Genomic DNA, 15,023 nt, shown 5'->3' with positions numbered 1-15,023 from the left:
CTTGTGTCGACTCCTCCCCTTTTCCTCAACCTATAAATGTTAAAACCTCCTGGGGCCTGTCTTCAATTCTCTCTGCTTGTCCGTTTATTTCCTCTCCGTGGAGGGTGCCGATATCACCGCTCATCTGAAACAGGACCATCTCGAAAGAGTTCAGATGCAAAACCAGACGATGAGTGCCACCGGACCACAGAAGTGTTTCTAGGTGACCACATCCTCACATGGCAAAGATTCCTGAATCTCTCAATAGACTAGTCTCGCATGCTCAGTGGTCAACTTGCAATTTCTCCTCGGATCCAAACAGGCACTTCCGTGACAACACAGACAAAGCCGAATTCTTGAGCTTATTCTTACAAATCTCTCTTGTCTTCCCCATTCTAGTAAACAGCCCCGGCATTTATCCTTCATTCATGCAGCCAGGCACTGTCTCTGGTTTCGCTCTCCCTCTTCTCCATCTCCAATTCATCAGCAAGTTTCATTGACTCCACTGCCATCTTGGATGCTATGCTACATCTTACCTGGTCTTCCTTCCCATTGATTATTGGCTTCCTAGAAACGATTCCCCACGCTTAGAACAAAACACACGCTCCGCGTGGCAATGTACAAAATTCTCCATGTGCTGGCCCTGTGCCATGTCTCTCCTCTCGTCTAGTCTGCTCCAGCCTCACCGGCCTTCTCTGGGCTTTGCAGCTCTTGTCTTGCTCCTGCTTGAGCTCTGAGCCTTCCCGGCTGGTATCTTCTTGACACCCAGAGATCTGCTTAAATGATAGCTACTTAGAGAGCCTTTCTCAACTGGGGTTCCTCATCTGAACCATACAACACAGCAAAGGATGTCAGTAACACCCCCCCCCCCATACACACACACCATTTTCTTAAGGACTGTATTGTATTAGTATTATTCTAAATGCATAGAAGAGAAGTGAGTTAATTAGATCCAAAGTATGCTGTAGGACTATTGGACTTAATTCTCTAAGGAAGCCCTGTTGCAAAAAGCAAACTATGCTCCCTCATCACCTATTACTGTTCTTCTAAAAGTGCTTATTATAAGCTGATATTTTCCCTTGTTTATTTACTTATTTATTCTCTATCTCTTCTCCTAGATGGTAAACTTCTTAAGAGCCGCAGCTATGTCCATCGTCCTTGCTGGTACCTAGAACGCATTGAGCATTTGTTGGAGGTAAATAATGGCGGCGTAAGGAACCAATCTGGAGAACCTAGGAGGAGAAAGAGGACTTCTCCCAAACCCTTTCTAAGGTCAACCTTCCCTCTAATGTTATTGCTTTTCTTATTATCTCATGCTAGTATTTTTTGTATAGTCCTCATCACACCCTGTCCTTCCATTTTTCTGTGTGCTAGTTGTCCCTCCTCTCCCTAGAATATGAGCTCCATACAATGAGAGACCTCACCTGCCTTGTTGTCCTGGGTATCTACAGTCTCACCCAGGGCCAGGCACGTGGTAGCTTTATTGTCTAAATAAGTGGGGGGGGGGGGGGGCGCAAAGAGACTGGTCCAGGTCGAGCTTAGCCCAACCTTGCCAGGGACCTTGAGCTTGTCACTCAGCCTGTTTATAAGCCAGATTTTGCTCCATCTGTACAATGACTCTCCACTAAGACTAGACTCGCCTTATGCCTCAGGAGGAATAGAGCCTCGACACACAATTTTTATGTGCTGTTTTAGTTTGCATCCCCCAGAAGCAGTCTCTGAAACAAGGATTCCGGTGCAACTCACTTGTTAGACAGCGACAGGAGCACCAGCGAGGAGCAGGAAAAGGAAGACAGCCGCCTGTGTGGGCGGTGGGCCCAAGAGCAGGCTGCAGACGAGGCAGAGCACGTGCCTGGAAGGGCCGCCGCCGCAGGGAACGGGAGCGGGGTATTCACACTCCTGTCCATCTCTCATCAAGGGTTGTCCCAGGGGCATTCATTCCCGGTGCTTTGGGCTGCCACGAGGTGATGAGTCTCGCTCCGAGCAGAAGCCGGAGGCGGAGAAAGGCAGGCACTGCCTGTGGAAGCTGGTCTGGTCTGCATTGCAGTGAGGACAGCGGGGTCTGGAGGGGCCCAGGGAGGGCAGCCCCAGAGCATCTGGCCCAACAACCTGCTCTGTGCCAGCAACTACCGGGAACTTGACTTTGTGCATGAACCTCTGAATTGCTATACAAGCTGGATAACTTCACCTCGTGTGGGGGAAAGGATGCTACACTCTAATCTGACGTTCCAAAGGATCTGGGACCCCCAAAGCGTTTAAGAGTTACTGGTATATACATCTATCGGTCTCTGGGCTTGTCCCTGTGCTACTCATCCATTCACAAACACCGTGCCGTGGGCCACAGAGAGCAGGGACCGGAGCCGAGTTCACCCGGCCCTCCAAGGGGAAGAGGCACCGCCTTAGCACACAGCTTGTCCCACGTTACGTGGCGACAGTGGCCCTGCCTTGTGAGGCTGTGGGGAGAACTCAATGGCGTAACACATGGAACGAGATTAAGCTCCTAACAACAGCCCTAGCGCCACGGCCCTGGGGCAACGCAGAGACCACGTTCTCACGCTTCATGTGGGCGCCCAGAGTGTCCCGGGAACACGCGCTGGGCTGAGCTAAGTACGAGAGAAATGAGGAACAGGGTGAGCGGACATCTGGACCTGAGGGATTTCCGGCCTGGGACATCCCGGGGAGGCCGTCTGAAGCAACCGCACACAGAGGGCAGGGCTTGCATTTAGACCGGGCACTGGGACTGGACTCTCGGAGCTCAGAAGACCCTGTGATCACCACACGCTGGAAGGTCAGGAGCAACGAGATACTCCCTGTGCGTTTCCAAATGTCCCCTTGATGCAGGAGGCGGGGTCCCATGGAGACTGGTCTCCGGACATTTGGCTACATGATGCCAAGTCAACATGCTCAGCTGAACAGATGTCGATCTCAGCTACATCACTTTTTTAAAAGGGCCTGGCTGGGACATTTCTGCACTCTGCATGCTGGGCAGAGCCACACAGAGAATCAAATGGAGTCACAGTCACACAGCTCTCTGGGCTGGATTACACGTGAGGCATAAGATCAAGTCTTCTAAGCCTCGTGTTCTCACCCAGGAAGCAAATCCAGGTTGAGAAGAGGAGCAACATGTGTGCATATGTGTGTACACATGTGTATGTATGTACACGTGTGTGTTCAGAGAGCAAAAATGGCAGTTGTTGTAAGTATCTAGCCCAGCCCTACTTTCAGATTTTACAGATGAATAAAATGAGGATAGAGGGAGTTTAGCTAATGACCTAGTCATGCTTGTAAGTAAGCAAAACAGAGCAGGGTTCTGCAGACTACTACCCACAGGCCAAATCCGGTCTGCCTGCCTGTTTTTGTAAATGGCTTTTTATTAGATGACAGACACACCCATGTAGCATCTTATGACTGCTTTCATGCTAACCAACCGGGCTGACTAGTTGTGGCAGACACCACACGGGCCAGAAGCCTAACATGTTGCCATTCGGACCCTTTACAGAAAAGGGAAGTGAGGTTCACACTCTGAGCTCGGGTCCCTGCACCCATCTTTTACGGCTGGGTCTTCCTGAGCCAAGAACTGCCTTTTTCAGGGTGGCGGGAAATGCCGACGGAACAGACCCTGAAGGGGTCCCCGGCGTTCACCCTCTTCCCCCCGACCTTCTCCCTGCCCCGTCCAGGCCCCTGCCCTCGTAGTGACCCAGTCTCTGCTGTCCATTTAGGAGGTGGACCACAGTCCAGGGCTGAGATGCTCAACCAGACAGTGATCGCTCTGCAACTGCAGCGTGGTGTGAACAACCCCATTTTGTCTTCCCGAAGCATCAATTTTGTGGGAAATTATGTAACACCTTATCATTTTCTAAGAACGAAGAAGGCATTTCTGAGACGAAGCGTAGGGTCGCACACAGAATTCCGCGTCTGCTGTTCGGCCCCGCGCCCTCTGCCCGAGGACCCGTCTGTGCTGGGATTGTGGCGAGGGCCTGGGCGAGCCCTCTGCGCGGGGGACGGATGCTTCCGAGTCGGGGGACCTGCTTTCGCCTCTCTGGTCCATGCTCACTGGCTGTGTGTCCTCCATGCTCCAGGCACTGGCTGCTCCCCGGTCTACAGGGCGGGGGTAAGAATATATTCCTGGGGAGGTCGGGGCGAGAGCGAGAAAAGACAACTCGAAGCTGTGGCTCTCAAAGCTGACTGCGCATGCCAACTCCCCGAGGAGCTTTCTGGGTGCCCGAGCCCCGCCCTGGGACCAGCTGAAAAGAGCGGAGAGTGGGTACAAGCAGTGGCGTTCCCCAGGTCGCCCCCGGTGACCCTGTTGTGAGGCCTGGGCGAAGGAAGGACGGGTGTACAGTGAAGTGTTTGCCTGCTGCTGACTCACAGCTGGTCACCCGCAGACAAGAGCTCCCAGTGGGAGCGGGCGTGAGGCCGGCATCCACCTCTGCAAGCTGCGACTCACCCTGGTGCGGCAAACAGCCGGAGGGACCGTGCACCCCACCCATGTAATATATCTGCATCGCAGAGCCCCATGGCGCCCTTAAATCACAGCACGGAGACAGCTTCTGGCTCCACCTGATGCCTGGCCCAGGTCCGAGGGTTGCTGCTGTCAGGGCACCCGGGCTGAACGCTACTGCCCATTAGTTCACAGCAACCCGTGTCTGTTAGAGGCCTGAAAAATCACACTTTCCACTCTTTGGGGGCCCCCAACAATGAGATGCTTGACAAGGACATGGACCAAAGCGGGAGTGCGCGTGTGTGTGTCTGTGTATCCCTTAACGGAAGCAATCTTGACCTTCAGCCAGAGGCCTGGCTTCTCCCCGACTTGCCCTAGCCGGGTTCCCAGAGGCAGAGCTTGTACCAAAGTAGTCCATTTGGGAGGGGATCCCAGTGGCCGTGCGTGAAATAGGGAGGAAGAGCAGGAACGTCGAAATATGCTATCAATTCGGTCACGAGTGACTGTGGCTCAGTCTCTCCCGCATTCGTAATAGGTCCCAGAACCTATTCGGATGGGGGAGGAAAGGGAGAAGCATTTACCCGGCGGTGCCAGTCCCCTTTGGGACAGGTGCCTCTCCAGCATTCACCCCTCAGATGATCCATCCTTAAGGGCTGAGTGGAGTTCTGCAGTGTGCCAGAGAAGCCCGGGCAGGAAGTTCACCTCTGCACACAAGCTGCTGAAACTGCATGGAACCCTGCATGGGTGTGGAGCTGGGAGGTCAGACGCTGTGCGAAAAGGCGGTGGATACGCAGCCTTCCCGCCGACTCCCTGACTCAGCATGTCCCCAGCATGATCTCGCTCGCTCCTCCCCAACCCCCTAGAAGCTGGCGTCTTTCTCTTCACTTCACAGATGAGGAAACTGGACCCCAGACATGCCAGGTAACTGACAGGGGCTGGACAGACATTCAGACCAGGTCACCCACCTCGGAGTCTCTGCTCTTCACCGCTGAGCTGGGAAATGGAGATTCTGACACATCACCTCATCTTTCTGATTCTTGGTGTCTTTTTTGTAACATCGTGTCAATAACCTCTGCCTCCTTGAGCTGTGATGAAGACAAAATGAGAACTGCGTATAAACGATAAAGAAAAGTGCATATGTAAGGAATTAATTTTTCCATTTTCAAAAGGAGAAAAACAAAGCCACCCAGCCCATAACAGCACGCTCGCAGTAGCGGCCCATGGGAAGAACAGGTTTCCCAGCCGCATCCCCAGCTGGGGCTGTTCTGCTTGAGCAGACAGGCTGCCACGGGGTTCTTCCTGGTTTGGGGACAGCCCTTCTGTGGGGTTCAAAGAAACATCTAAGTAACTGGGGGCAGGAGGACAGTTGCTGGGTGTGCCTCTGCTTGTCCTGGAGAAACAAAGGCTAAGAACCACAGTTTCTCGCCTATGAAGTGAAGCAGCTTTGCCATTGAAAGACAGAGCACTCTGCCTGGAGCAATTGTGTTTTCATTATTATTCCCGAGCTGCTGTGTCACAAATCACACTTTCCATGGGGCCTGTTGGTGCAGAGCTGCCGATCTGGTTCCCAGCATTCCGCCAGGGGACTGCTGCAGCCCGGCCCGGAGGAGCAGGCCGGTGCTCATTAACCGCAATACCTGCCCGCAGACTGCAGACCCAGCAGAGCCCATGCTGCGTATTTAAGGCAATTCTTCCCATTTGGAGATGACTACAAAGTCCTTTTTACTACTGAACTCCTGTTGGGATTTTTCTAGAAAGAAAGACCGTGAAACCCTTGAAGAGTCCCGTGTTCACCTGCATTACAACTCAGCTGACGGTGCTGATGCTGGGGTAAGCTTTGACTCACAGGCGCAAACAACACACCCAGGAGCCCTAGGCTTCAGAGTCTGGGTTTAAAGGGACAGGCTGGAAAGCCCTGCAGCGCGGCCATGCTCATGCCGCCATCATGTGGCAGGAGGCGGAACTGCACCAGAACAGAACTGGAGGGATTTGTCTTTTCCTCTCTTCTTCCTTCCTTTCCTCCTCCTCCCCCTTCCTTCTTCCCTTCTTCTCTTCCAACTTTCTTACGCTATAATAAACATTGGGATGCAAAATTCACTGGAGAGCATTCCTGCTTCTGAGTAGTTTAGTGAAAGAGAAGAGGAAAAGTGAGATGCATATAAAGACGTTGGTTGTACAGTTTGCACCCCTTCCTGGGTCCCCGGGACTGGGCCTGTACGGTATTGTCACCCCCCCTCACCTTCACTGTGGGAGAAGGGCTCACCGACACATTCCTGAGTGAACGTGAGAGGGCATTCAACACGTTCTTGATAACACCGTTGTTAAAATAGGCTAGGTGAATTCAATGTCAAAACCGTGCAGCTTATATTTAAGAAAAGCTGATCCCCACAGAATTTCATAGGCTTTCTATCTGGGGCTTTTGCTTACTTATTGCTTTGAAGGGAAATCAGTATTTTCAGAACAAAGGCCTTCAGACTATGCCTTTATCCTTCGTTTTGTTAGATTGTCTTCTGATTCTGAACTTGTAGATGCTCTTTGTATCCTGGAGTTATCCTTTTGTGTGTGGTCTTAGTTGCAAATACTTGCTCATCATCAGCTACCGGCCTCCTTTCTTTTTGGAGTTTTGTAATATTTAGAATCTTTTAAAGTATTAATATTGATTTTTTAAAATATAACCAAAGTGGCTAACTTTGTTTTTCCTCGACAGCTTCTGGGTTTCATGTCCTACTCCTCTTCAAATGATGAATATATTCTTTACTATTATTTTTAATCATGATTTTATAATTTTATGTTTATATTTAAGCCAAATGAATTTATTTTTATACTTTGTTTAAGGTAGGCTAACTTCATTTTCATGCAAATGTGAAATCAATTGTCTGCACCATTAAAAAAAAATAACCTTTGTCCTTCCCCTGCTGAAATGAAGTGGTACATTTATCATACACTGGGTGCCTGTATGTCTCACCAACATGTTTCTACTTCTCCACCATCATACTGATCAGATAAGCCCCACCCCTTACTATTTTTTTTTTACCAAATATTCTTAGGCATTCATAAACATTAACTTCTGTATCACGAGTATGTATACATTGTTTGAATTTTTATAGCAAACAGATGTTACTTTTGTTAATGAAAACACAGCTACATTTCTGTAGGGCCTGGCAGTGCGCACGGCCTCACCTCCCAGTCCTGCCTCCAGGAGGGCGGAACCCACCTGTGAACCTGTGGAGGGAGTCTGGCCCAAACCGAGTCCAGGTCTCCTCCACCGCTGCCGGGGGGGGGGGGTCTCTGGGAGTTTATCTGTTTTCACATGGTGCCAGGGGTTCACCCTATGAGTGCGCAGTGGTTGTTCTCAGGAAATGGAGGTGGTTGTGAGATGGACAGAGACCTTTGTGGTATTTACTGAGTTCATGAACCCCAAATTCTTGAATCAATTGCTGTTTGTGTGCCAGGGCTTAGGACTAGGAAATAAAGAAGAAATCAGTTCCAGTCCCTGCATCATAGAGCTCATGTTCCAGAAGGGGCAGACATATGTGAAGACAGAATAAGTGTCATACTAGGCAAAGGAAAGAGTATCATGGAGACGTGAGTCCCGCGGTGGTGTCTTTAAGGGAGGAGCAGGTGTGACCCAGTGATGCAAGGACATGATCGGGAGGAGAGGGCACCGTGTGGGGGTGATGCTGCCCGTGGTCCCTTCCTCCTCAAGGGACTCTGTCCTCTCTCAGTTCAGTGCTAGAAAGACCTGTGATCACGCTCAGCTGTACGTGCATTTGTGTGTGTGTGCGTGCACATACATGTTTGTGTGCAAGCGGGCGTGGCCGCCCTGCCCTGGAGCTCAGCCAGAAGCCACCAAGGTTGCAGGACTGGGCTGGAGAGAGGATTGAAGGGTTTAGGAAGGAAGGAGCTTGCACACATCCATCCCATTCTTCTCTCCTGTCCTCAAGCGACAGCACAGGCAAACACTTCAGGCGGCGTTCCAAAACAGACAAGTTCCCCCGTCCCAGGAAACGGGAGCTTCGGCCTCAAATAAAGACTCTGCTTCAGGCCGTAGCACCTTCACCCCCTCCCTCCTGACACACAAACGCTGTTTGTTTGAAAGTTTAGCTCCATGGGAGGTTCCAAGGAAGGGCCCCTGACATCGCCGTAGATCCTGTTATGCTTCAGCTGCTCTGTGGTGTCTGTCTGTTCACACAGATGAAGTTATGAAGATCACAATCTGGGGAAAGACGATACTTTCTGCGGTAATTATTGTTCTAGGAAACAGGAGAGCGGAGTCTGAGGGACCGAGGAAAGGAAGGGATTCGGGGATTCGGGCAGCCGTCCAACGTCACCGGGTTAACCCCTGCGGGCAAAGGGACCCGGAGAGGGGACGGGACCGGGCCAAGCTCACACAGCCTGGCCGCCCTGCACAGATGTGCCTAAAGAAAACTTCCCCAGGGAAGTTTCATCATCACAGCGCCATGCAATCAAATCCAGGTCTCCTCTCGACGGAACGCATCGCTTCGTTTTCACCCAAACCTCGAGGTCAGGGTTCTTCACAATGTTTGTAGGTGAAAGTTTGCAAATATAATTGCATGCAAGAGTGCATGATGCTTCCAAAATGATAAGGGATGTATATAAGTTCACCCCTCCCCCCAAAAAAAAGGCTTCAAACAAGGAAAGGCTAATGAGGTGAGGGATACGAACTTCTCACTCCACGGGTCTCCGGAAGAAAACCCCCCTGAACTCCCGTGGTTCCACGTGTGGCCCTCCATAGCGAGCCGGGCAGCCACGGGAGAGTCTGGGCAAAGCCTGGGCTAACACGGTGCAGCTTTCTGCCCCCTCCTCCAGCCCACGGCTGCATGTTTTCTACCATGTAGAATAAGATCCTACCCCCCCCAAAAAACAAAAAATGTCTTTCCCCCCAGCCCTGCCAGGCCGAGTATAAAAGGCAGCCTAATTCGGGGGACAGTTTTAGAAAAGCTCCCTGGTGCCTAGTCTCCAGGATCCTCTCTGCTAGTGACGAAGCTGGCGTTGAGTTCTGCACCCCTCAGCCTCGAGGGTCCCCTGTGGACTCAGAGCGCTGCAGGGAGGGGGCGTGCGGAGAGCACCCCTTCCATCAGACTGTCCGTGCGTTAGCAGGAGCTGATTCCCGGGCCGAGAGCAGCTTCTTCAGGGTTTCTACAAATGCCAAGATGCTCCAGTTTCGTGGGAAATGTGCACGCGTCTTCGCTCGCGGCTGAGAGCGTTCTCAGAGCTACACACTTGTTCTGTCCATGCTTGGCTCTTGGGACAGAGCAGAGCAGCAAGTCTGAGTGATGAGTACTTAACTCAGCCGTCAAAACCAGCCACTCAAGAGACAAGAGTCCAAGCGCCAAGCAAAGCCTGGTGTGTGTGTGGGGGGGGCCTCTCCTAGGCTTCTCGCCCAGACCCCAGACGGTCTCCTCATCCTCAGCAAGTCGCAGCATCTCCGAGGGAGGAAGGGAGGGTTCTCCAAGGTCAGTGCATGCAAACCACTGTGAAGTCCTGCTGCAACACCCCCAGAACACATTGTCCAGGCTCAGCTTCCAGAGGACCGAAGTCTAGTCACCCCAGAGGTAGCCCGTCCCATCCTTAACAAATCTATTCATGGGCAAGCTTGGTTTGTCTATTTTCCGCGGCATGATGAGTGGCCTCCCGAACTCCATCCACACTCTCCTCCCCGCGGTGGGAGGGCAGCGCCATCCTCCTGTTGTAAGGTGCCTGTTTGTTAACATTGTATCTCTGAACCTGGAGTGTCCCTTCGCCACCGAAAGCAACTTGGGACCGTACTTGACCTGCAGTGAACGTCTGTAGCCGTTGCTGTGCCTGTGGGTTTGGCTGTTCCTGGCGGTGTGCTGGCAAAGGCAACCTCTCAACATTTCACTCATCGAATCATGTAGCTGCCTCAGGAATAGGAACATAAATCTTCTTTATGACCTAAAACATCTTAACAGAGAGAACTTTCTGAACATCACAAAAGCACCAGCATAAAAACATTCATGAGAAGGCATCACACACACACACACACACACACACACACACACCCACACCCACACCCTGGAGACAACAGTCGGGCACTCTGAAACAATGCTGTATTATAGTGTTCTTATAAAGAGAATAAAATTGATGGTCCAATACAACTAATGTGCGCAATGCTTCGAGTGCAATAACTATTTAGGACATGAAATATTTGTTGCTGATTTATTATGTAACTAGTACCTTTGCTAAGCCCTTTCCCTATTTTATTCCACTTAATCCACCTAGAAACCTAATGAGGTAGTTAGTACAGCTACACTACCCCTTACCCAAACTCTCGGGGCAAGATGCATTTTGAAATTCATAACTAGTTTTATTATTTTAGAAAGGTAACACAGTATGTATACTGTATTAAATCTGATGCCATCAGCAGAGCCTGGGATGATATGGTTTAATCAAACACATTAATATTTTGTAACGAATCACACGCACCCTCACCCAGAGTGGGATGAAGACAGACTGTAACCAACCTCGTGCCAGTTCAGGTCAGGTTCAGCTGACAAAGGAGTTTGCCAAGCGCTTATGAAACTATTTTCTCTTTTCAGATATATTTGGATTTTAGAAATGCAGATGAAGCATCTTGGATTTGTATCATTATTTCCACTTTGCTAATAAAGAAAGGGAGGTCCAGCTGGTGTGGCTCAATGGTTGAATGTCGACCCAGGCACCAAGAGGTCGCCGGTTCGATTCCCAGTCAGGACACATGCCCAGGGTGTGGGCCCGATCCCCAGTGAGGGGCGTGCAGGAGTGGCCAGTTGATGTTCTCTCTCATCGATGTTTCTAGCTCTCTCTCCCTCTCACTTCCTCTCTCTCTCTCAAATCAATAAAGGAAAAAATGAATTAATTAATTAAAGAAAGAAAAGGGGGCTTCCTGAGTTGCTCCCTTGGTGCCCGCAGCCCAGAAGCATGGAGTTAGTTGAGTGTGGGACACAGGCCACCTTCACTCCACAGCACACCATGCCTCAGAATCATAACCGTGATGCTCAGCGGCCATCTGTCAGGTGTGGAGGGCTGCGACCCCAGGTCTTGGTCTTCCCTTCTGCAGACTAACCACCTGCATAGAACCACTGTCTCAAATGTTCTCACCAGGATGGCTACGGCCCTCTGAATGCCCAGCGGTTCCTTTGAATCCCTCGCTGACCACTTTGGCACAGCCTGACACCACACAGAGGGAGACGGACCCGCTCACAGAGGGATGGGAATTGTGGTGAGGAACTCCACTCCCTAGCGACACCAGCCATGTGCTCAGTGAATTAAAAAAAAAAAAAAAATCAAAAAGAATTCATACACAGAAAAAGTGGCTCATCATTTGGAGGGAGAACAGAGAGTACCACCATGGGTTCCATACCCAGCTTCTAGCAACTTCCATTCTAGTTCTACTGAAATTACAACTCTTCCTATAACTCCCCCAGGAAGTCACAAATAGCATAGGAATTTCAATAATAATAATAAAGTGTAGCCAGTTGTTCTGATTCTAATCCCTTTCTGCCACTTCCTAGCTGGGTGACCTTGAGAAAATTACTTCACCTCTCTGGGCCTCAGTTTTTTCCCATCAAACAAATGAGAATAGTAATATTACCTATGTTTGAGAGTTGGTGTGAGAGTCGATTTGACATATGAAAGTTCTAGCATCAGTATCTGGCCACAGCAGGGACTCAGTGGATGTAAATTTTCATCATTATCTTGGTAGACAGCACCATTCTCGTGAGGGATACATATTTTTACCCAGGAACATGGTCTCCCAGAAAGGAACAGCGGCAGAAGCCAACTGAGGAGCCAGATCTGACTCTGAACAGGACCCTGCACATGAGCTTCATCTGCGTCCCGTGCCCCGGAGCTGTGATGGCTGGAAGCCAAGCCGCCCGGCATCCGAGGCCCTTCTGGAACACTGCAAGGACCAGCCCGATGACTTCCGCCTCAGAATCACGACTTGGTGCAAAGCCAAACAGATAGGCGCAGCCCCCCACAGGGCCTCCTTCGTGTACTAAGCAGCTCCGTGTGCTCCAACCCTCTCCTTGGGCTTTACTGTGGGTTCAGATGCATGTGGCACTTTTCAAACAAAGGTGGCCAAACGGGCTTTGTCTTCGATGGGATCTCACGTCAGTAGAAGTGACAGTGTGTACACAAACACATTAGAATACAGTGCTATACATACCACGTAGGGATTCCTGACACTTTGGGCTTAATGTTTATTTACAGCATTTGAGTCCAAATTTATTTCCTCATAAAGAATGATTTTTATTCATTTTTTCCTATGGCTTCTTAGATCGTTAAAAGCAGCAGCCAGGTCTTGCTCCTTTCTAAATCCATATTAGCCAGCCCTGGTCGGTTTGGCTCAGCGGTTAGAGCGTCAGCCTGCGGCCCAGAGGGTTCCAGTTTGGGTCCCGCTAAGGGCACGTACCAAATACATACATACATACATACATACATACATACCTACCTACCTACCAGACACAAAACGCTTAGAAGGAAGGAAGGAAGGAAGGAAGGAAGGAGGGAGGGAGGGAGGGAGGGAGGAAGAAGGAGGAGGGAGGAGGGAGGGAGGGAGGAGGGAGGGAAGGAGGGAGGGAGGAAAGAAGGGAGGAGGGAGGGAGGGAGGAAGGGAGGGGACAGGAGTAATTTCCACCTTGCTGTGGCTCCACCCCATCCGTGGGGGCACTTTCTGTGGCCCCTGGTGAATGCCTGAAACCGCAGAGAATACCCAATTCTATGTATACGGTTTTCCCCGTGCATACATGCCTATGATAGAGTTTAGTTTATAAATTAGGCACAGTAAGAGATTAACAACAAAACTAACAAAACTAATAATAAAATAGAACCATCATGGGACTATAATGTTGTAAGAAGTATGCGAACGTGTCTCCGACCGGCTCACTTGCAGGAAGCGCCGGGGCTGCTCTCCGCTGGGTCCGCTGCCAGCATCACCCCCCCCCCTCCCGTTGCTCTGGGCCGTGACCGAGTCAAGAAGGGTGACGGCCCCGCGACCCAGAGCTACCGACCGAGGGGCGGCGTGGACACGTGGGGACGCCGGAACAGGGCCGGTTCTCCCGCCGGCGGGGACGGGAGCAGCGAGATTTCCCCTGCTGCTCAGAACCGCGCAGGATCCGAGCTTACGAGTTGTTTATTTCTGAAACGTCCCGTTTACTGTTTTCCTACCTCGGTGGAGGGCGGGTCGCTGACATCGGGAAGGCGGAGGCAGGGAGAGGGGGCTCTGCACTGCCCCGTGCTCCCTAAAATGGCCTGGGGAGCAGCGGGGAGCTCAGCCCATCCCAGGCCTCCCGGTGTCCTCCCCCAGCGCCCACGCTCGCCCCCCCGTGGCCGTGCTGGGAACGTCCGCAACAGCTGCAGGGAAGAAGCCACCTGAGGCCTGCAGAAAACACGGGGGCGGGGGCTTCCTTTGAACTGCCTCGCCCAGGTGAGGGTGGGGAGTGGGAATAGAAGGACACAGTTCAGCCCTGGCCGGTTTGGCTCAGCGGTAGAGCGTCGGCCTGCGGTCCAGAGAGACCCGGGTTCGGTTCCGCTAAGGGCATGTGCTTCGCCTGCAGTTGGTCCCCGGCCCTGGCTGCGTCGTGTGGGGGGCAACCACTCACATCGATGTTTCTCTCTCTCTCTCCCTCCCACTCTATCTGAACAAAAAATGGGCAAATGTCCTCGGGTGAGGATTAAAAGAAAGGAGCACAGTTCACAAATGCACACTGCCCTGAGAGCACAGGCAAGCCCGGGGGGATGTGTTTCGGGAGCGGGATTGTTAAGGGATTCCCGTTGAGCACCTTTGTAAGTGTGTGTTCACATACCCTCACCTTGAAGAAGCATCTCTTAGCTACTTCACACCTCACTCTGATGGTCCCCTCCTCTGAACTAAAGTGATCATGAACAACAGTGGCCGTGTTTGTGCAACGGAATCCAACCCCAGGTTCAAATCCCTCCACTCCAAATACTATCTGTGTGACCTTTTGCAATATACAAACCTCTTTAAGCCCTAGAGTTCCTTATTGGGGAATGTAAATATCAATAACACCTACCTCACAGAGCTGGTTTGGAAATTAAAAGACAGAGTCTGCATTGGAAATCATGCAGCTTGACACAGGTAATTTCAAAATATTTAAAATTATTATTATTTAGTGCACTGATAACATGATGAATTTAATAATAGCTGTTCCTTGTGTTGTCATTTAAATATTTAATGCATGGTTGTTCTTTCTTTTGGATGGCACTAGCAACATATTAAATTTCGGTTGAAGTCTCAGAGTGATTAATATGCTTACAGCAAGATATGGTGATTCTTGTCAAAATTGTGATGGAGGTGAAAGCAAACTATAGTTTTGTGGCAAGAACGTTCCTGAAGCCTTGTTTATCTTCTTAAATCAATTACCTGCCCAAGGTATCTCCTGTCCATCTGTGGGAAAATCTTCTCTCAGGTCCAGGAACAGATGGAATCCTGTGAGAATGGTGTATCTGAACTGAGGCTGCAGATTAAATCAAGGATGCGGATCATGACCCGTCCCGAGCAACGAGGACTCTAGAGGGGGAGTGAGGATGAGGAGGGACAAGAGACACGAGAAAGGGA

The sequence above is a fragment of the Molossus molossus genome, unplaced genomic scaffold (genome assembly GCF_014108415.1).
Source record: "Molossus molossus isolate mMolMol1 unplaced genomic scaffold, mMolMol1.p scaffold_m16_p_16, whole genome shotgun sequence".
Taxonomy (NCBI): domain Eukaryota; kingdom Metazoa; phylum Chordata; class Mammalia; order Chiroptera; family Molossidae; genus Molossus; species Molossus molossus.
Note: the sequence above shows the minus strand (reverse complement) of the source record.